The sequence below is a fragment of the Phodopus roborovskii genome, unplaced genomic scaffold (genome assembly GCF_943737965.1).
Source record: "Phodopus roborovskii unplaced genomic scaffold, PHOROB, whole genome shotgun sequence".
In the NCBI taxonomy this organism is placed as follows: Eukaryota; Metazoa; Chordata; class Mammalia; order Rodentia; family Cricetidae; genus Phodopus; species Phodopus roborovskii.
Genome location: NW_026126514.1, coordinates 20,740,479 through 20,762,791, shown reverse-complemented (window position 1 = coordinate 20,762,791; position 22,313 = coordinate 20,740,479). Strand labels below are relative to the sequence as shown.

The following is a 22,313-nucleotide window of genomic DNA, read 5'->3' as shown; positions in this document are numbered from 1 at the left end:
CTGGGTTTCACCCAGGCAGCAGACGCCGCTCCCCTCCCCCACCTTCACCAACAGGCAGGGTCCCTTGCCTAACCAGGTGGACTCACCACAGCTTTGGGACATTTGCCTCTTCTTTATGGCAAAGGAGATCGATCTTTGCCGCCAAAGCGGACCTGAGAAGGCACTCACCGCTTCTCATTTTTTGCCCATTTCCTCACTGCACTTTGCATTTGCGCAGAGCCGCTCGGCACCCACCCTGCTTGCACGTTTTCCCGCCCTTAGTCTTGTGTTCCCAGCAATTCCACAAGTCTCCTTTTAACAAAATTTCCCTTGCCATAGTTTGTTAAGAGCTATTCTACAGGCTCACTCTCCTCTCCCCAGCCATTAAGCACTGGCATTCTTTCTCCAGGCTTCTTCCTAGGCCTTCATCCACAAGCTGCCCCCTTAAGCTCTTCCATCAAGTCTTGCCGAATATGCTTCTTAAATATTTGAAAACATCTAGTTTTTTTTCTATCAAACCTTAATCTCTAAGCTACCATTGTTATCAGTGCACAATATCAACTTTTTATTTTGCACGCATGCTGGCACTACTCCAAGCTGCAATTTTTAAAAATTAAACCATTTATTACATTTATTTTTATTTTGTGATTTTGTGTTGAGTGTTTCCCCCTGCATGTCTGTCTCCGCATCATGTGAGAACTACTACGTGGATACTGAAATAGAACTCAAGTCCCCTGGAAGAGCACTAGTACTCCTAACTATTAAGCCATCTCTCCAGCCCCTAAACTGTTAATACATCCAGAAAAGCAAAATCATAATTTAAAAAGAAGAAAATTGCTCAATCATTTTAAAATACCAAGGAAATACCTCATATCTTTAGGGCTCAGTATATCAACAGCATGCACCACCATAAAATTATTAAGGCTTAGCCAGGCGGTGGCAACACATGGCTTTAACCCCAGCACTTGGGAGGCAGAGGCAGACAGAGCTCTTGAGTTAGAGACCAGCCTGGTTTACAAGAGCTAGTTATAGGACAGCCTCCAAAGCCACAGAGAAACCCTGTCTCGAAAAACCAAGGGGGGGAAAAAAGGAAGATTATCTAGGCTTGGTGGCACACTTATCAGTACTGGCTTTAATCCCAGCACTCAGGAGTTAGAGGCAGATTTGAGTTTGAGATCGGCTTGGTTTACAATAGTATATAGAATGGGTTCTAGGACAGCCAGAACTACACAGAGAAACCCTGTCTCAACAAACACCTGTTGTTTCTTACATTGTGATATTATTTTACTACAGAAAGATTAATTTGTAAAGAAAAACAAAAAACCTAAAAAGTGTAGACTGCCAACACTAATAAACTCTGCTCATCAGGACTTGTTAGCCCCTCCCCCAGCAAACATCCCCAGTGTCTTTACAGCTCCTAGTAGCTAGGCAGAGCTCATTCTATCACTTCCCACCAGTGTCTGAACACCAATACTCTCCATGGAGAACAATAGCACTAGATTCTAATTGGCAGCACTAAAATCTGACATTGTAGTCTAATTTTGAGTCCACATGGCCATCTCATGTCAAAGCAGCAAAACAAAATGATACCTATTTATGGGCTAAATAATGGCTCCTGAAATTACCAGGCCTTAGTCCTATGCTACCTAATTTTGGAGTTGAGGAAAAAATGGTGTTTGCAGGTATGATTAAACTGGGAGTTTGAGATAGGAAAGTAATCCTGTAGGATCCAGGTCTGCAAGAGTTAGAAAACACACACATCAGGCACAAAAAAAGCCACCTGACAGAACAGAGAAATCTGGAGGTGGTCATCTTTATGCTTGGGTTGATGTAGCTACAAGGCAAGGGAGGGAATGCTAGCTGCCACAGGAGGTCGGAAAGGCAAGGAAAAGATTCTCCCAAAGCCACTGGAGTGAGCACATTCCTGTGACACCTTGACTAGGCTTAGTGAAACCCACTTTACCTTAGAACTCTAAGAGGGTAAAACTAAGTCTAAACTAACTTTAAACCACCAAGTCTGTAATACTATAAGTCAGCCAAGAGAACTGACATAATACCCAATAGTCAATCCTTCTACTAGAAAAGGTGGTAATCTTTTCTAGTTCCTTACCTGTCCCAAACTAAGGACTAGCTAGTGAAGGACTATCATGCCCTTCAAAGATTGATCCTAATATGCATAATGCAGTCTGCCAGTTGAACTCCAAGGGGAAGATATGAATGGTACCCAGATATTCTGACAAGCAAGTTGTCTAGTCATACTATTTTGGAGTAAACAACAAAGCAACTTAGTAACTTTTAAATAGAAAACAGAAGCAAATCTGTGAAACCATCAAGCTAGAACCACTGGGGAAATTTCCTATCCACTGGCATGCTCTGAATGTCATTAGGAGAGAGAGAAAAGTCACCAATGACTCACTGTGTGGACCCTGCATGTTAAAAACCAAACTCTCAGACAGATGTGCCCACTGGTTCAATAATGCAGGGCTGGGCAGGGGGCAGTCAGCTACTTTCTGACTGGATCTGAGGCTGGCTCCACTGGAGGGAAGTGATGCCTGGTACTATAGACCTGGTCAAGAGCCCAGGTCTGAGGTCAATCACAGGCCCTACCGCCCCTTTCACTGGCCACTTAAGGCCACTGGAAAACACAAATACTTAGGTAACAATTCGTAACAGTAACAAAAGTACAGCTGAGAATTAGCAGTGAAAGTAGCTGTGTGACTGGGTGGAGAGGGTGCACAGAGGCAGGCTGAGCTCTGTGAGGTCCAAGCAGCCTAGGCCACAGAGTGAGTTCCAGGACACCAGGACACAGAGAAACTGTCTCAAAAACATAAACATATTGTATGGTCAGGGGTCACACACACACAATAGGGAACACAACACAAGGAACAGCATTAGGAAGGTTGACAGCCACTGCCCTACTGTAGTTTTGCTAAATTGTAGAATTGCCTTTGAACATTTGTATTTATACCCACAGGCTAACACTGCTCTTGGTCTGGGTCAGAAGCTTCTGTTTGTAGTGGGCAGCAGTCAAGGCAGACATAACCAGTCAAAGTGCTGAGAATAACACTTGTGACAGCTGAGTGCTCAGCCCTAACTGGAGTATTTATATCATGCCCTGCTCCCTTCCCCCAGCCAAGGCTCAGGAGCACTGAGCAAGCGGGGAGGAAAGGATGTAGGAGTCAGGGATGGAAGGAATGCTGTGAAATGCTGTGAACTCAACAGCAGCTACAGTTACCTGCACAAGACTGCGCCAGTCATCTTTCTAGCATGATGGAATGGCTTATGAACTTCCAGTTCCCAGCTGAGGACCTATAGGCAACTGAAAGCTGCTAGCAGGCTGCCCACGACTGGTAGATGGCCTCACATGCAGATAGCACTAACTGGATTCAGTGGGTTGTTAAAATTGAAGAGATCACAGGGCACGAAGGTGGGAGGGCTGGCTGTCTGGGGGAAGAGATTTGGATATTGCATGCATATATGAGGTTGTCAAAAGAATAAAAAATATTAAAAAAAAACCTATGGAACCTAATATACAAATTCTAAATAGATGTTCATGAATGTGCTTTGATTTACTCTAGAAAACTAAATCACACATTAAAAAAAAAAAACTTAAAATCTGGTTTGTGAAACATAAAAAAATAACCAAAAAAAATCATTAAAAAGGTAAGAAGATACATTTAGGAGATTAAAAACAAAATACTAAAATATTTTAGATGGCATGAAAAGACTTAGGAGACAAAAAGCCACAGCAGTCAATCGGCCATGGGAAAGACGGAAATGAGCAAATCGTCCAGCCAGTGAGCAGAGACAAATGAGCAGATGGAGAAAGGGCGCAGACTACACAGGCCTAGCTCTAACTGGCACACTGTAAGAAAATCAAACAGCAGGAGAGACACTAAACTCCCCAAACGCACAAATCTAAACAGAAAGAAAACAAACGAGTACTTCTGAGTGAGGCATGACTGTCATCTACAAAGTTCACACTCAAGAGCAGCAGAATCTGGTGTGTTTGTGTTTGGGGGTGGGGGAGGGAATCTCAGTGTTTAGTATTATGATTTTATGTTGGGCTATATTCATAGCTATTTGAGGACATATGCCTGAAAGGTTTCATTATTCACAAAATAAACATAAATTTAGCAGAAACCGGCCAACATCAAAGCATATTTTAAGAATACAAAGGTTCAGACAAATTTAACATGTCCCCTTCTCAAAAGAGACAACTCAGCCTAGCTTCAGACTTCTTTAGAATAGCAAATAGGCAATAATGAAATGAATGATGTCTGTACATTCTGTGGCTAAAGAAGCATAGTCCAACAACTATATATTATTGTGCAAACATATCATTAACCGATACAAAAAAATCAAATTAAATGTGATTAGAAATCACTAGTGTTCATTTTAGAAACACTGCTATGGACCAGTATTAGATTTTATCAATATATTATTTCTTTAAAAGTTCAAAGGAGCCACGTGTGGTGGCATATTCCTTTAATCCCAGGAAACAATAGCAGGCTGATCTCTTTGAGTTTAAGGCTAGCCTGGTCTATACAGTAAGTTCCAGGCCAGGAAAGGCTACAAGTTAGACACTTCATAAAAAACTAGAAAGTTCAAAGAAAATAAAGCACAACTATACCCTCAGGCATTTGATAAAATCCATTTGCTGGTAAATTTATTTTTAAAGTCAAAGACGAAATGCAGTGACTAGAACAATTCCTAGGGAAAAAACAAGAGCAAGGTATTAACCCTGTTTCTTAGCAATGACTATCAAAACTGGTCAATACAGTAGGATAAGATAAAGAAATGCAAAATGATAATGGATCAAACTGTTGCCAGTAACTATTCAAAACCTAACATATACATGAAAAAACTATGAGGTTATAATGATATAGAAAAATCATAAGAAAACTATTAACAACTGCCATGTTTTAAAAAATCAAGAGACATGGCAATTTAAAAAAAGAAATTTTCAAGCTGGATGTGGCAGCACAGGTCCATTACCCCAGCTTCTGGGATCTGAGGGGAGTATCAAGTTCAAGGCCAGCCAGGGCAACACAGCAAGGCCCTGCCACAGAAGTTGACAAAGGCCTAGGAATAAGAGTTTACCGAAACAGAATCATGATAAAGATAGCTATCATCTCATTTTAGTGGGCTATAAACTCAGTAAAATAGCCCTTTTAGTTCTGGATCTTGATGAAACTTCAAAATACATTGGAAAAAAAAAAAAAAAACCAAACAAGTGAATGGCTGACACATTTCAAACATCATGACAATTTGCACAATAGATGTAAGAAGTGGTGCTGAGACAGAAAAAACTGATGAGGAAAAGTAGAACTACAAGTTCAAAGGAAATAGGGGAACAGGTCCCACAGTGGTGAGGTGGTCGGCTGGCCTTTTCCACCCCTGCAGTAGGAGGCTGCCTCCCACCTCATAAATAACACAAGAGTATATACAGGTGTCTCTCTGGCATTTAATGACAATGCCATACTATTACACCTGGAAAGGGTTCTGTATCTTACGGTAGAAAAGGGCTTTCCAAGAGTGGCAGAACAGTGCACAGGGACATACTAAGTCCAGAAGAGTAAAGACTGCAGCTGATACACGGTTATACTCAAAACAAGGTCATAGCCCTGCAGGAAGAGGATTTAGTAGTGCACAATTCTGGACAGAGGAGTCACACATTTGAGGACAGCAAGACCCTATCCATCTCAAAAACAAAATAACACAACAGCAACAAAAAATTCAGAAAGGCAAGCTATTTTAAGTATCTGCAATATGTGAAACAAAAATTAATATTCTTAAAACATGTAAAAGGTTCTGTTAAGACAAGAACTACTGGTTTGTCATTTTGAGATTTGAGTCCTACAACTGCAGGAGCCTGGAACTAGCTGAGGCCTAAGACAGCTAAGTCCTAATCCCCTGGCTTCCTCCTCTGGAAAGAGAAAATACTTCAAAAGAAATGAAATGGAAAAAGGATATGGACAGGTGATCAAATGAATAAATAATAAAACAAATGGCCAGTAAATACATGAACAATGACCAACCTCATTAGCCATATTGTGAGCCTTGCATGAGCTCTTTGGCTGAGCCAGCCCCAAGCAAATTACCTGAACCACTTCTCCAGCCTTCTTGAAGGTTATTCATAATCCCCACTACTGGTAAAGGAGTTTTTAAAAAAACTATTTCATACAGATAGAATGACATCATTCTGAAGGATATGTAAGATCTATGAGAACAATGAGTAACAAACACGATATAGGCTCTAAGGAATATAAAATACAGGCCTGTGCAACCTCTAAGGCCAGAGCCTGTTGGCTCAGCTCTGTTCCTATAAACTCCCTGGCTTAAAGGAGTAGCAGAGTTCTCTAGTGTCATCTATTTTGGAGATCCTCAAAACCAGCACAGTAATGGTACCTCACCTATAGCAGCCAAGTTTAGCAAATGTTCTGGTAGCTCATATTTTCTAAATATTTTACATCAAGGAGAAACCCATGCCACCAGATCCTCTAGAACTGGAGTTAAAGCTAATGGCTGTGAGCCACCATGTGGATATTGGGCATACTTATATTAGTGGCACAGATTTTCTTATAGAGTCTATTAGTTTGTGGTTTACAAAGCCAACATCTTTAAGGTATCACACTAAAGTCCCTCTCAGGATTGTAAATATTGTCTCAAATTTCTCTTGCTTTAAGTATTATTTTAAAACAATAAAAAAAAAAAAAAAAAGAAAAGAAAGGGGAAAAAACTCTAATCTGTAAGTTAACTAGCTAAAAATCAATAGTTTCTCCTATAATTTACTAGTTTTTTTTAAATAACTTATAAAGTTAATGCAGATTTATATGAATGTCTTTTACAAAGTATTGTTATTAAAACAATACACACATTATAAACCTATTTCTTTTACAATATCAATATAAATCAGATAACTTGTCTGTTAAAATAATGAACTTCATCAGGCTGTGGCAGGGGGAGGGATGAACTTTAAATTCCAGCACTGAGGAGGCAGAGGAAGAGGCAGACAGATCTCCCTGAGTTCCAGGCCAGCCAGGACTACACAGTGAAACCCTGTCTTCAAAAACCAAAAAGGAAAAAAACAACCCTACTTTCTCTAAGAAAACACAGCACATTCTATCACTTTGCCCTTAAAAGAATTATATGTAAAATACTCTGGGCACATTGGGCAGTGGTGTCAAGTGATGGCAGTGTGAGCACTCAGGAGGCAGAGGCAGGCTCATCTCTGTGAGTTCAAGGCCAGCCTGGACTTCAACACCCTCTCTTGACTAAACAAAACAAAATAAAAAATACTAGGCAATATCCGACACAAATACCTACTATCTGCAGGAAAATGGAAGGCATGTTAAGTGAAGCAAATTTTAAAAATTTGTTTACTGTGTATTCAGTGTTTTGCCTTCGTTATGCTTGCACACCAGAAGAAGGTAGCAGATCTCATGACAGATGGTTGAGCCACCATGTGGTTACTGGGAATTGAACTCAGGACCTCTGGAAGAACAGACAGTACTCTTAAACTCTGAGCCATCCATGTCTCCAGCCCCAGTGAAATAAATGTTAAGAGAAACAATACATGTTTTATATACACACACACACAGAGAGAGAGAGAGAGAGAGAGGGAGGGAGGGAGGGAGGGAGGGAGGGAGGGAGGGAGGGAGGGAGGGAGGGAGGGAGCATAGCCAATAGGAATTACTTCAGGGACAAGAGAAAGTAGAGGGAGGAAGTGAGGAAAGGCTGCAAGGAATCATGACTATGAGAGCAAAGTACAGTAAGAACATATATGTACAAAGTGATCAACACAACCCACTACTTCGTATGAGAACAAAAATGAAACCAAAGTTATTACATAAGCTGATAGGGAGGGACAAAAGCGCACTTTCATCATCTCCTTAAAAACTACTCATAAACAGGGCCGAGAGAAGGCTCAGCATTCAAGAACCCCGTCATTATCATAGTGGATCTGGCTCTTCTTCCCAGCACCTACTCGGTGGCTCACAATCATATGTTAACTCCAGTTTCAGACAATACAGTGCCTCCTTCTGACCACTAAGGGCACCAGGCACACAAACATACATGTAGGCTCAACACTTAAAATAAACAAGACACAAAATAATCTCCCCCCCCCCCAAGACAGGGTTTCTCTGTGGCTTTGGAGGCTGTCCTGGAACTAGCTCTGTAAACCAAGCTGGCCTTGAACTCAGAGATCTGCCTGCCTCTGCCTCCCCAGTGCTGGGATTGAAGGTTTGCACCACCATGGCTCGGCTGACACAAAATATTCTTGGCAGTATTTCTAATCTAAAGAACTGAATATAATGGTTACTCTATAATACCCCATCAGTCAAACATATATAATGACTCTCATAGTTCATACTCTCCTGCCCTCAAATTTCCAATTTGTTTGTTATAGCACTTTACTGACTAAAATTCTACTTGGGTTTCTGAATCAGAGGGTGGAACCAGCTACCAGCTGACCAAAATTAACCATAGAGATCTGAGGACTAAAGACAGACAGAAAGTAATAGGGCAGGCTGAGAGGATCTTGGCCCTTTTGGATGAAGGAATAACAGACAGAAGGTCACTGGTCACTTTTCTGGTCATTCAGATTCTTAACCTTATCTGACTCCTGACTGCTGTTTGTTTGCTTTGTTTTTCAAGGCAGGTTTCTCTGTGTATCCCTGGCTGTCCTAAACTTGCTCTGTAGACCAGGCTGGCTTTGAGCTCACAAGAGATCCACCTGCTTCTGACTCCTGAATCCTGGGATTGAAGGCGTGCGCCCCAAGTTTTTACTGGTAAAGAATGGTATGGGCAGCATCTAGACCACATTTCCTCTAACATGGAAACCCAGGTGGATGCTACTGAGTCTTCTGGGAAATGCCTCCAAAAATCTATTTCAAGGTAATTCTATGGCTTTACTACTCTACACTGGTGAAGACTATTGCTCACCTTCAAAATTCCTGAACAAGGCTCAAAAAAAAAAAAAAAAAAAAAAAAAAAAAAAAAAGATCCTAATGATATTAAGTATCAGAAAGGTCTTTATTTTATCACTGACATTTGACTGGCATTCATACAGCACTCAAAGTTTTTTTGTTTTTTTTTTTTTTTTTAGCCTATTTGTTACTTTTTATCACATCATTTTTGCTCTAAGTATTCCTCTTCCCTCCCCTTGTTTCTCAGGGTCTCACTATGTAGCTAGCCCTAGCTAGCCTGGAATTTGCAGTGTAAACCAGGCTTGGCCTTGAATCAGAAATTGGTTTGCCTCTGCCTCTCAAGTGCTGGGATTATAGGTGTACCCCATAATGCCCAGCTTTATTCTTCTCTTCAACAAGCTCAGGTTTTATTGTAATGTTCACAAATTCAGTGTTACTGAGGTCTGAAAAGCCATTCTAATTTGATTTTTACCACTATACTTCTGCACACTTTGAGCAATGTTACTCTATTTACCCATCTTGCTTTTAAGTCTTCCTTACAGCACTTAGAAGAAAAAAAAAAAAAAAAAAAGAACAGGTGAATCTGAGACAGACATTGCCAAGAAAACCATTTCAGTGACACTCAGGGAAGTCTAAGTTTCAGAAGAAAAGGAGGAAAACAAAAACCAAAAAAAAAAAAAAAAAAAAAAACAAAAACAAAAACAAAAACAAACAAAAGGACCACAATAGTAGCAATTGTAAAAGCGGAGGCGACACTGAGCAAACACTAAAAGCACTAGCTGCTGCTGCACAAATTCAGTTATGCTAGAGACATGTTCAAATCTTCATTTGAATTTGAACACAATCTCTAAATGAACAAGTATAAATGTTGGCAACAGTTTCAAAGTGCATATTATAGAGCTTTGTTAACTGTGTTTCATAATTAAAACAAAACAAAACAAAACAGTATTTCTAGACCTGGTAAGATTTGAATTGCATACTGCATAAGGTAGCTGTCTCATAATTTACCTAGGTGTGTCTCACACGATTTTTTTAAAGTAAATTTTACAAGTATGCTGAATAATTAGCTAACTGACTGAGAAACTACTAGTGAGCATAAAAATCAGCAGAGACTTAACTAGCACAGAGCTACTTCATTTGTCAAGTTTTCTAAGAATGCTTGATATGTACAACCACAATTGGCCTCACTTGTTAAATGATCCAAATTTATCAGTTTTGAATAAGAACTACAGATTTTTAAATGTAGTTAATTTCTAGTTTGCTAATTTTTAATCTTTGCATAAGGATTCAGATTTGGCTGACCCAGTAACAAAAGCTGACTTACTGAGCCAGCCAATCCACCCTTCCTTTCTTTCTCTCTCTCTCTCTGAAAAACTTCTCAACTGAACATCTACAGCATTTGCCAAAATCCTTGTATATTTAAGTTGGAAGAAGGGAGAAATGTAACTAACATTTAAGGCAAGCAATACTACATCAACAGATGAAATACATAGGGCTCCTAAATATTTTACATATGAAGTATCTCCTCTAGGAAGGAGAGCCAATAGCAGCTTCTCTGGAAAGACTTCTAAGTAGATATATCTTCCAAATCAAATACCACATTCACTGAATCTATACACTGGCACACATACTTTCTATGGAGGATAGGAATACAGGGAAAGCGAGGGGGGGGGAGGGAGACGGGGACACTTCAAAGACGAAAAAATTACATCCAACTATGGCCTCTATTTGAACAGCCCCACTTCTAATGGCATGGCCCAAGAGGTACACTGTCAAATCCCTATCACAGTCCTTGCCTCAGGCTCACAGAAGCCTGAATTTCCCTTAGTAACACTCCCTGCCAGAGCAATCTTTCCCTATGTATTTAAGAGTCATGAAGGGAGAGACCATGGCTTTTTGGTCAGTATTTAGCCCAAGAGGCTAACACCTGACAGGGTACATGTGTGGAGGAAATGAATAGCAGCGACCATCTTGACTGCCTAGTGACTGAGCAGTGATTGACTTTTCTAAACAAGATATTCTCATGGAAGCTGACCTGCCAACAGTGTCTTAACCATTTCCATTCTGCTTATTCTACAGAATGCACAGTTCATTCTGTTTTATCGCCACAGAAACAATCATTCCACATCATAAATATGAAAATATTGAGCTGGGCATAGGAGTGAAACACGTGAAATGGGGGGAGGAATAAGGAGGCAGTACCTCCTCCTGAGTCGTTCAGAGACCAGCCTGGGCAACCTAGTGAGAGCCTCCCCTCAGGAAAACAACCTAGAGAGTTATGGATGGCTTAATTAAAAATTATATCGCAATTCAGACATGACAAGGACTAACTTATGGGAGCAGGAGCCACCCTCTCTGCTGTAGTCTTGGAGTTATACTAGGGAAGCGCTGCTTTCCCACTGCCCACAGCCAGTGCAGAGCCAGCAGCTGGAAAGCAAGCAGTTCCGTAGAATATATGCTGAAGGGCCCCAGTAGCAGGAAGCATCTTTACAGACAGATAAAAAAAACTCTGAACGTACATGGGTAAACTGTACGCTGACAACACAACAAAAGCTGCCGCTTTCAAGACCAACCATGCCATCTCAAGTCTTCCCTATCTCAGTGCTGACCATCTGTATCTGTTTGCTGTATTTCAAGCAGGGATAATCACTCCCCACCCCAGCATTCTAAAGCACGGAGACACACTGCAAAGATGTTTTTCTAAAGCCTGACAAGTGTTGAGATTTTGTTTTGCAAAGAAAACAAGACAAAATACATAGCTATGCTTTACTTATCTCTCACTATGGAATTCTGTTAACAAAGGAAGGTAAGCCATATCCCATAGATTGGGATGGGGGGGGGATGGGGTCAAATTTCCTACCAATCATATTAAAGGAAAGTAGCACTAACAATTTAGGCATTCAAAGCTGGTAATCAATTATGTTATTCTTTGAAAGAGAACAGATAGTTCTTGAATAACATATTCACTAAAATAATGATACATATAGCATGAAAAAAAAGATTTTCTCCATCTCTACTTTAGACAGTCATACCATAGATGAATACAAAGTACCATCCTAAATTTACACTGAATTGCACATGACCTATGCTTCCTCATAGTCTGACATATTTCTGGCTCACATTCAATTTCTTGGTGTGCAATCAGAAACCAGAAGAGACTGAAAGGATTAAACAGGCACACACTGAGGATCTGTTTCCAATGAGTGAAGATAGGCTCCAGTTTCCAAGGACCTTCTTTTGTGCTGTACCCCATCTTAGAAGGGTAGGGGTGTGTGTGTGTGTGTGTGTGTGTGTGTGTGTGTGTGTGTGTGTGTGTGTGTGTGTGTGTAGCTCTGCTTGGTGAAAAGTTCTAAAGGCAGCTAATATGACACATGACATGTTTTTCAAGTGTGTTATACACAGCCATCTTAGATTCTAACTCATCGCAAGAGTCACACTCTTTGGGGACAATAGAATTGAAGTCATATCCTTCCTATACAAACACTCTAACACAACACTGTGGCCAAAAAACCTTCAACAGCAGCAATAAAAGTGCAGTGACCCACATTTAAGAGTTATTTTCAAGAGTCCAGAACATGCTTTTGGCTTTAAAGCTTTGTCTCAATTTCCTTGTTTGTTAGGCTATAACTAATAATGCTATCTGGTAGGAATATTGAGAAGCTTTGAAGAGATAATTGGAAATAACTTCTAACAGTACCTGTTATATAGATGTTTGTTGTTACTAGTCAATGTCAAGGTCAGAAAAATAAAGGGCACATAAAGATTAAATTCATGACTCTGATCTCATTAGTTATCATAGTCAATAAATGAACTGAAGTTACTAATTACAAGAAATTATCTACTTAAAAATCTAATAATGGAGCCAGGTGGTGGTAATGCATGCCTTTAGTCCCAGCACTTGGGAGGCAGAGGCATCCAGATCTCCGTGAGTTCTGGTCTACAAAAGCTAGTTTTCCAGGGCAGATACCAAAGCTACACAGAGAAACCCTGTCTCAAAAAACTAAAAGCAAAAACAAACAATAACAAAATTTAATAATGATGGAATAGTAAAACATATTTCCTAAATACTGAAATAGTTTAACATTTTGATCAACTGTAAAGTCTAGAGGTCTATATGTTAGCAACCTGGTTCAAATTAAATCTGTTGATAATGCTTCTTTGATGAATGCACTGTCAAATTCCTCTGACTACATAATTCCCCTGTGGTTATAAGGATAACTCTGACATGATAATATTTGCAAAGTCAGCTGCTCTGAAAAGAAATGTGGGACTGTAAGGGTCCTATTAACCCCAAAGCCCAAAGATAAGAAGAATGAAGCTGTGAAGTCCACCATCAGGGAACCCAATCTCCACACCAACTCGTGAAAGTGTCCCACTTGTGAAAGTGTAACTTTCACACTTAGACATCTATGTTCACAAAGAGTCAGGATGTCTGCCACCAGGAAGCTCATAACCACTCCACCTCCTCTTTCAGCAGAGACACATGTCAGGCAGAGCTTCATTATTCCTTACCAAGTATGTGAATGTCTGCTAGACACGTAGCATTGCAGTAGGCCCTGGGAATAAATTACTGTATATTCCCTTTCAGAATAACTAAGACACACATACCTAAAAGTAAAATATATGATTTAAAAGCCATAGAAATACAGGCATGCTATTACTGAAAATGAGCCTTGATTTTAAAAAGGAAGGGTGGCTGGTGCAAATTAGTGTTAAGGAAGACCCTAGAGAGGAAAGTAATGGATGCACTCCAGTGACAAGGGTCCAGCTGGATGGAAACATTATGTCTGGGATCTAATCATAGAAGGCTCAACAGGGAATTACTGAAGAATGTGGAGAAGAAACAGTATGAATAAGAGTATTGGGGGAAGAATTTTGTATTTATAGAATGGATTGATGGACTAATGGAAGAGGCCAGTTCCAGTACTAGTGCTGGTCTAGGTTGAGGGAGTCAAGACTGGGAGTGTACAGCCTCAAACAACCCAGAGCCTTAATGTCCATTAGTTTTTAAAACAGGCAGAATTGAGTTGGACAGAATAATGCAGTTTATCTTTTCTGATTGTTTCTAACCATGAAATTTAATTCTTCTGCAAAATTCCAACTCAACTCTTCTCTACTTATTGATTATTGCTATTCTTTATCACCAATTTCACCATCTACTATTGCCTAATCACCACCAAAATACCAACTCAACTCTTCCCTACTTATTGATTATTGCTATTCTTTATCACCAATTTCACCATCTACTATTGCCTAATCACCAACTCCAATCCTAGGCATGACCCTTTCCAACTCCAGAAAGCCAAGGAAACATTTTGTACTTTCTTTTACTTGACATTTATTCTGTGCATATGAACTCTATATACCGAGAGTCTTTGCAACATATTCTCAGTCTTCTACTCAACCAATATTCTCCTAAATATCTCCAGATTCCATAATCTTAGCCTGGTGTGCTGCTCCTTACCTTTAATCCCAGCACTCGGAAAGCAGAGGCAGGTGGATCCATGTGAGTTCAGGGACAGCCTGGTCCACAGATGGAGTTCAGGACAGATAGAGCTGTTACAGAGAAATTAATAAAGGAGGAGGAGAAGAAAGAAAAAGATAAGAGTCCATAAACTTGCTGGGTGTTGGTGGCACACGCCTTTAATTCCAGCACTCAGGAGGCAGAGGCAGGTGGAGCTCTGTGAGTTTGAGACCAGCCTGGTCCACAAAGCAAGTTCCAGGACAGGCTCCAAAGCAATACAGGGAAACACGGTCTCAGAAAACCTAAGATTCCATAAATTTAGTAATTAATACCTATCATTTATTTGGTGCCCCACCACCCACACCCTTTTTTTGAGCAAGCCTTAGCAGGCCTTGAGCTTCCTATATACATCAGGCTGGCATGAAACTCACAGAGATCACACCAAGTGCTGGTGTGATCCACCATGCCCAATACAAGTCTTTGTATAATTATTCTACCAAATCTCTTAAGACAACCTTCTAAGAGACAGTTCCATTTCACAGAGTTAAAAAACTGAGCCTTAAAATCAAGTAAACAGCCATGGCCAGTGACTGTGAGTGGGAAAGCAGGGGCTGAGGGCTGCTTTTGCTCTACTTCTACTTTGTGGATCCTTGCGAGGCTCTGCGGGTCCATCTACTCAGAAACAGTCCCCTGGGTTCTTCACTCAGGCTCTAGACCACTCAAGAATACAACTCAATCTTAACAGTGGTGGGTGAGGACAACATTTCTGGTTTTAACTTCTAAAGCCCTGGAAATGAAAAACTAAGCATTACCACACATCCTTTTTGAAGGGATTCTTGTAGAGAAAGACAACTATGTACACTTACAAGTACTCGTTTTAACAGCAAAAAGCCACAATTCAGAAATGCTAACATTCAGCTTTTACAATTCTGGTTCCAGGAATTCCCTTTTAAATGAGAGAATCCACTCAGGACCATTTCCAGACTATTTTTAAATCTATAGATATGATTCTGCAATGTCACTTAGGCGCACTAATCCCATATACAGCTATGTAGTGGCACTTAACAAGAGACTGGTTGCAGGATTCCACATGTCCCTCACTTTAAAAGGTGTAATATCTATATGCAAACTATATTCACCCTCCTATATACATCAAGTCACCTTTAGATCACTTAATATTAAATACACTGGAAATGCTATGTAAATTAAACATACTGTTTAGAGAATAATTACAAGAATGTTTATGTTTAGAAACATGCAATGTAAAAATACTTATCCAAGATTACTTAAATCAAGAGGTGGAAAACTATTTTTCAAGAGGGCTGTTGTGAAAAGCACAAATAAAAGGTCAATACAGTATAGGGGTCTTTTGTAGTTGTTTTTTGAGACAGGGTTTGTCTGTGGAGCCCTGGATGTCCTGGAACTCATTCTGTGGATCAGGCTGGCCTCTGCCTCCCTAGGGCTGAGATTAAAGTTGTGTACCACCACTGCCCACTACCAGGAAAGTATAGTTTTTATTATTTACTTTCTTCTATTTATCCAGAAGAACTTTAGTTTCATGATTTTCAAATTATTATCTGCCACAAAATTCAGATCCTAAACATTAATACTACACACACTTGAATCAATGGGTTCCAAATGAAAACATTAAGACTTATGAACTCAGCCAGGTATGGTAGCACACACCTTTAGTCCCAGCACTTGGGAGGCAGAGGAAGCAGATCTCAAATGAGTTCAAGGCCAACTTGATCTACAAAAATGAGTTCCAGGCAGCCAGGATTGTTATACAGAGAAACCCTATCATGAAAAACCAAAACCAAAACCAAACCAAACCAAACCAAAACAAAACAAAAAAGCCAAAAATTATGAAAACTCAAGTTCCCTCTTCATCAACTCAAAGAATCCTTAAAACATCTCTATTAAAAACACCGTATTGATCTCTGAGTTCAAGGCTAGCCTGGTCTATAGAGTTCTAGGACAACCTAGAGAAACCTTGAGGGTAGGGAGGATGACAAAGAGATAGGGGACAGACAGTTTCTACAGTCCAATCCATTCACTTCTATTTTATGTGTGAATGCTTTGTCTACATGTATGTCTGCCACAGCTGGTAGAGGCCAGAAAGTTTCAGATTCCCTAAAAATGGAGTAACTGATGGTTATGAGCTGATATGTTGGTACTGGGAACAAAATCTCAGTTCTTTGCTTCAAGAACAGTAAATGTTCTTAACTAGAGACATCTCTCTAGCCCCCACAGTCCAATTTATCAACATACATAAACTTGTACTTCTCGGTTCCTTATAAAAACTGTCAAGTCCTATTATGTTTTAGGTAAAAGTATATAGATCATTGCATACAATATTTTCTCTAGCTTTTCCTAACTGCCTTGGGGGAGAAACCCAGAGTCTAGGCAGTATATAGACAGGTAATATATAAAGGTTAAAATCATTAAAATGTGTATGTTCTACAAACTCAGAAAGATGTATAATATTGTTACTTGTAGGGTTGGAGAGATGGCTCAGTGGTTAAGAGCACTCGCTGCCCTTCCAGATGACCCCTGATCAATTCCCAGCACCCACATAGCCACTCACACCTGTCTGTAACTCAGTTCCAGGCAATCTGACACCATCACACCAATGCACATAAAATAAAAATAAATTATTAAAACATATATTGTTACTTGTAGCCAGGTATGGTGGCGCATGCCTTTATTCCCAGCACTGGGGGCCAGGCTGGTCTACATAGTGAGTTACAGTCCAGCCAAGGCTATGTAGTAAGACCCCTGACTCAAAACACAAACAATACGTTTTTTAAAATATAACTTAAATAACACTGAGTACATTAAACATTAGGAAACTTGAAGAAGAGACTATAACCCCCTTTTCTTTCGCTATACATTAAACAAGCTTCTTATATGAGAATGGCTAAACAACACACCAGAAAAGAAATACACCTTGCTAAGAATAGCAGCATGATACATGAGGCAATGGGATTTTTAAATATTTTTGTTATCTAAACACAGGACAATGTATGACAACACATACAAAGAAATCTTTTGCTAATTACTTCATGTTGCCTGTTCCCCCTTTCCCAAGACCCATCCCCACATGTCCCAAGGCCAAGACTTACTTTATCTTTTTGTGTTAACTATTCACAAAATTCTGCTTGAGCTGATTTTTTGTTTAAGACTCTTCTCACTTGATTAAGGACTTACAATATTCAAGTTTATTACTCAAACAACAGATGATCATTTAGAAGGAATATCAAATGTAGTATCAAAAAGTATTTTTGTATCAGTATAGACTAAGTTTAGGGCAATCCAGTTTTTAGCTTAAAATTATGTATAAAGAAAATAATTTTGGTTAACCCACAATCAACAATACATTCTATTGGTCATACAGTAAACAGTCAAGATGTGGTCTAAAAATTAAAAGGATGTAGGCATTTAGTATCCACTTAGCAATATTTACCAGTTGACTAAAAGTTGTTATACTTTTTTTGGGGGGAGGGGGAATGGGTATCACAAATTTCTAAACAGTTTAATAAGGCAAAAAATAAACAACACTCAGCTTGAACCAACCAAAAAAATTACACACATACAATATATTCTTATAATGCCCATCATATCCAACTACTGAGGGTCCTAGCTTCTTCAAACATGCTATCTCCATAGGACATAGGATAACATAGGATGTCCATCCTCCTAGTTCTCCCAGGAGTCAGTTAGTTCTTCCAGGCTTCCCAATAGACAAAGACCAGTGAGGGTCACCACAGGAAGCTTCCCTAAAGCACAAACCACAAACTTCATGTTCTCTTAAATAGAACAGAGCCCAGAAAGAAAAATAAACTTAAGAATGCTCAAATATCTAAGTGGCTGGCACACATCAGGCACGTATTCATTAAAGGTATGTGTAACCGCCACAGAAAGTCAAGAGAACAAAAAAAAAAAAAAAAAAAAAAAAAATTCAATAAATGGACATGTGATGATATAATTTACCCCCCTTAGTTTCATTGATTCAGAACCCGAGACTCCAAAGGTTAGAGGGCTTGTCCATGGACACAGCTATTTCAGAGCACAGCCATTCCTACATGATTCTGGCAGGGCTGAATTCCTTTCAACAGGTTATACTATAATTATGGTTCATCACTTCATACTGAAATATAGTTATCCAATCTATGTGAAAATACAGAGCTTCAAGCCCTGCAAGAAGCAACTTGATGCTTCTCAAACATATATAAAGGTAACTGATGTGGAACGTTATCCATCTTAATATTTTATACCACCATCATAATTATTCTCCAGATGTGTCTAGTATTAAAAACGTTTGAAGCAACTTGAACATGTAGTTCGTTATAATTGCAATGCATTACTGCTGTAAGCTTCCGGGTCAACGGCAGTCATCCCAACATAGTTGGACGTTAATGTATATACCTATACATTATATATATACCTATATATTATATATAGGTATTAGATAGATAGATAGATAGATAGATAGATAGATAGATAGATATTAGGCAAGTGAGAGAACGTAGGGTGGGACTCTTGCATCATTTGAGAGGCCCTGGGCTAGATCTATGCCCAACAATGTAAAACCAAACATAAGAAAAGAACTGTAACATAGGAAAATGATGTGATTTTTGTGCTTCAAACTATTAAATGGTAAAGCAGACATTAAACCAATAAAGGCAGTATCTAAGATTTAAAAATAAGGGGTGAAGCTGCTCACTATCTTCCTTGTCTCAAGATTCTTCATCGTCTCTAACTACAGAAATAATCTTTGGAAAAGGCCCAGAAATATAAAAGAGAAAAAAGTGTGGAAATGAAGTGTTCTGTCTGGTTAAAGAGAGTCTGGGACCAAGCACTACTGGACTATGGAACCCTAATGCCCAGAAGAGAACAGTTTAAATTCTATACTCCTTAGAGAGGGCTTCTCCATCGAGAAAGTGGTCGTGTTTGAAATCTGAAAGAGTGCTTTTCTTCTCATAAATGTTGAAAATTACTAATCTCCATAACGTCAAAATTATTTATTCTTCTCAAACAATGCCATTCTCCTATACTCTTAACCACGTTTAAAAATACATCAGGGGCATTATCCCAACTAGCAGGAAACTTGGGGTGGGGGTGGCACTGTAGGTTGCTTTGACTCTGACCTTTGTGGACTTCTAAGGACCATGTGGTGCTTGAGAAAAAAGAAAAATAACTTCGGATGGTGAAATTTGTAAAACATCTAAAACTCCAGTTGGCAGAAGGCTCTCCACAGCCAGCTGTCTTTCAAGAAAAGGATCCCGAGTGTATTTACAACCTACAAGCAGAAGGGAGCCGCGCCTCAACTAAACTCTAACATAAAGAACTTTACTCCAGTAGACACAGCCAAAATGATGCAAAACCTGTAGTCGTCTTCAATGGGTTTGCTCGAAGCCGGAATAATGAATGAACTGGAGCCATCACGGCCGAGTTAGGGGCCTCACTTTCGGCCCAGCGGCACCGTCTCCAAATCGTGGGGACTCGCGGGCTGGTCTGCTCCAAGGGGCGGCCCCGCTTCGGGCTCCCCGAAAGTTCCGGGGCCGCTGGGGTCCGCCCCGCCCGGCCGAGGGTCGCGCCCCCTCCCCGCCGCCGCGCACGGCCCGCCCCCACCCCCGCCGCGCGTTAACCCCTCGCCGCCCGCCGCGGGCTCCGGGAGGAGGCCGCCCAGGGGGTGGAGTTGTCGCGTCTCCTCCCGGGAGCGCCCGGGCAAACGCCCGGCTTGTTTACAGGCCCCAGGCCTGGCCGCTGCGCAGGCCCGCCCGCCCGCCCTCGCCCGAACGACGCGCTTACCCGGAGCAGCCGCGGGCGGGCGGGTCCCTTGGTCGGCCGGGGAGGCGGCGGCGACGGCGGCCGGACACGGGGTCCCACAGCGGCGGCCGGGCCCGGGCGAAGGAGGGGAGGAGCCGGGCTGGGTCCGGGCCCCCGGCTCTCGGAGCCCTCGCGGCTCAGATCATCCGGGCGTTGGAGCGGGAGGCAGAGAGCGGGGCCCGCGGGAGGCGGAGGAGGCGCCGAGGACTCATCGCTTGCCGCCCCACCTGCCTGGGCCCCCCTCCCCCCGCCCCAGCCACCCGATCCCGAGCTGCGGACCCGGCCGGCGCGGAGACCACGGCGTTCTGGCTCCTGCGCGCGCTCCCGCCCCTCGCGCCACCGCTGCCTCTAGCGCGGACCCGCGCACGCGCGCTCTCGACGGCGCCGCCCCTCCCCCGGCCCGGCCCCGCCCCGCGCCGCCAGCTCCCCCGCCCTGCAGCTGCGGCGCGGCTCAGAGGCTGCAGAGACCCGGATGTGGGAGGGCCGGAACTGCGGCGGGGGCGGGGGAGGGGGAGTGCGGTGACGTCACTGCCCTGCGCTGCTGCTTAGCGGGCCGGTGTGGGGCGGCCGGCGCCGGGGGCCTGGTCTCTAGGGAGCCTGGGAGCCCTGGGTGGGAGCCAGGCGCCCGGCCTCCGCGCTGGGGCGCTGAGGCCCCCTCCAAGCCTGACCGTCGGCGTGCACACTGCCTCTTGCCGCAGCTTACAGACGCAGATGTCCTGGGCAGTCGCGGTTAGGGCCCGGCGTGGGCGAGTCAGCCTTTCCTCTGCGACCCCAGGAGCCGCACACGCACGCCATATTACATACGTGTGTGTGTGTGTGTGTGTGTGTGTGTGTAAGCAGGTCATGCCTTGGGACACGTGCCTAGAGCTTCTGGCAGGTTATCCCTCTGTCGCTCCAGAGATTTAGACTTGTACTTATGTGCGCGTTACACGGTCACGTGATTTCGGCTTTGCCAAAGACCTCGGTTAACGTTACCGAGGGTTTTTCAAAATCTAAAGGACAATCAACAACGTGATAGCTGCTTCCATGAAGAGCTAGAGATGAGCTAAAGGTAGTTGAAACTGCACGTGCAGACGGCCAAAATCCAGTTTGGCTAGCTAGACCACAGAAAACCCTACCCACGCTGCTTGTAGACGCCGGGGGATAGAATGACAAACCCTAGGCAGCCAATGAATCAGAGCTGGAAAGCAGTACATCACCAGTTTGAGTTCCCATTGGCTGGGATGCCTTCCCAGCTTCTCAGTCACCAGTTTAACCCCTACACACCAAATTCACAGGAACAGAAGTTTAAGAGAGATTCTGGCATAATACAAAGGAAAACCAAATATTTCGTTGAAATAAGCTAGTACTTTAAAAAGAATACTAAAACTATTGAGTACTGGCCAATAAGAAGATGAGTTGTGTTGAGGCCTGCCCTTTTTCTTCCTGGTGCTTACTGCTGCAATTTGCACCCTGTTACTTTGTGTCTCCTAAAATTATTGTCTTAACTGTTAGATCAAATACAAACTGCTCTTCACTGTCATTCAGCAAACTATTTCTCTACTTTGGAAATTGTGAAAAACTATTTCCAAATGTTTTCAGCATGACTTTTGGGAGAAGATTCTGTTTCCTTCATTTTTATACCTGATGCCTAACAGCAATGACTGCCAGTTCTGGCAGACCATATCTTCACTGAACCTCCAAATCTCAACACCTTGGCAGTAAGGCGAAATGTAACATTTCCAGATAACTCGCTATGCAGTTCTTCATTTTTAAATGTGATGAAAGTAAATGAAATTAGATAAAGAATCATTTAACAAAATGTTGCCTTGTTGAATTGATTATATATTATCATAAACAATACATATTAATGTATTTATTTAGGTTTTCTTGTTAAATGGTGATGCTGGGAATTGGAACCAGGGTCCTTTGCTCGTTAGTCATGTAGTCAGCCATTTAACTCTGTCCTCAGCCCTGCCTAGGGTTTTTGTTGTTGGGGGGTGTGTGTGTGTGTGTGTGTGTGTGTGTGTGTGTGTGTGTGTGTGTGTTTCAGTACAGAGTCTTAGATACCTCAGACTGATCTTGAATTCTATGAAACTGAAGATGACTTTAAACTCATCCTCCCT

General features: G+C 41.7%; 1 protein-coding gene across 1 annotated transcript in view; it reads right to left on the bottom strand.

Moving 5' to 3' along the window:
* Ppm1a (protein phosphatase, Mg2+/Mn2+ dependent 1A) overlaps positions 1 to 20,442 on the bottom strand; it is a 35,391-nt gene extending 14,949 nt beyond the window's left edge. The window contains exon 1 of the mRNA XM_051195983.1: positions 20,191 to 20,442. The gene's annotated coding sequence lies outside the window, so the exon portion shown is untranslated. The remainder of the gene's footprint in view (positions 1 to 20,190) is intronic.
* Between the last annotated feature and the right edge of the window lie 1,871 nt (positions 20,443 to 22,313).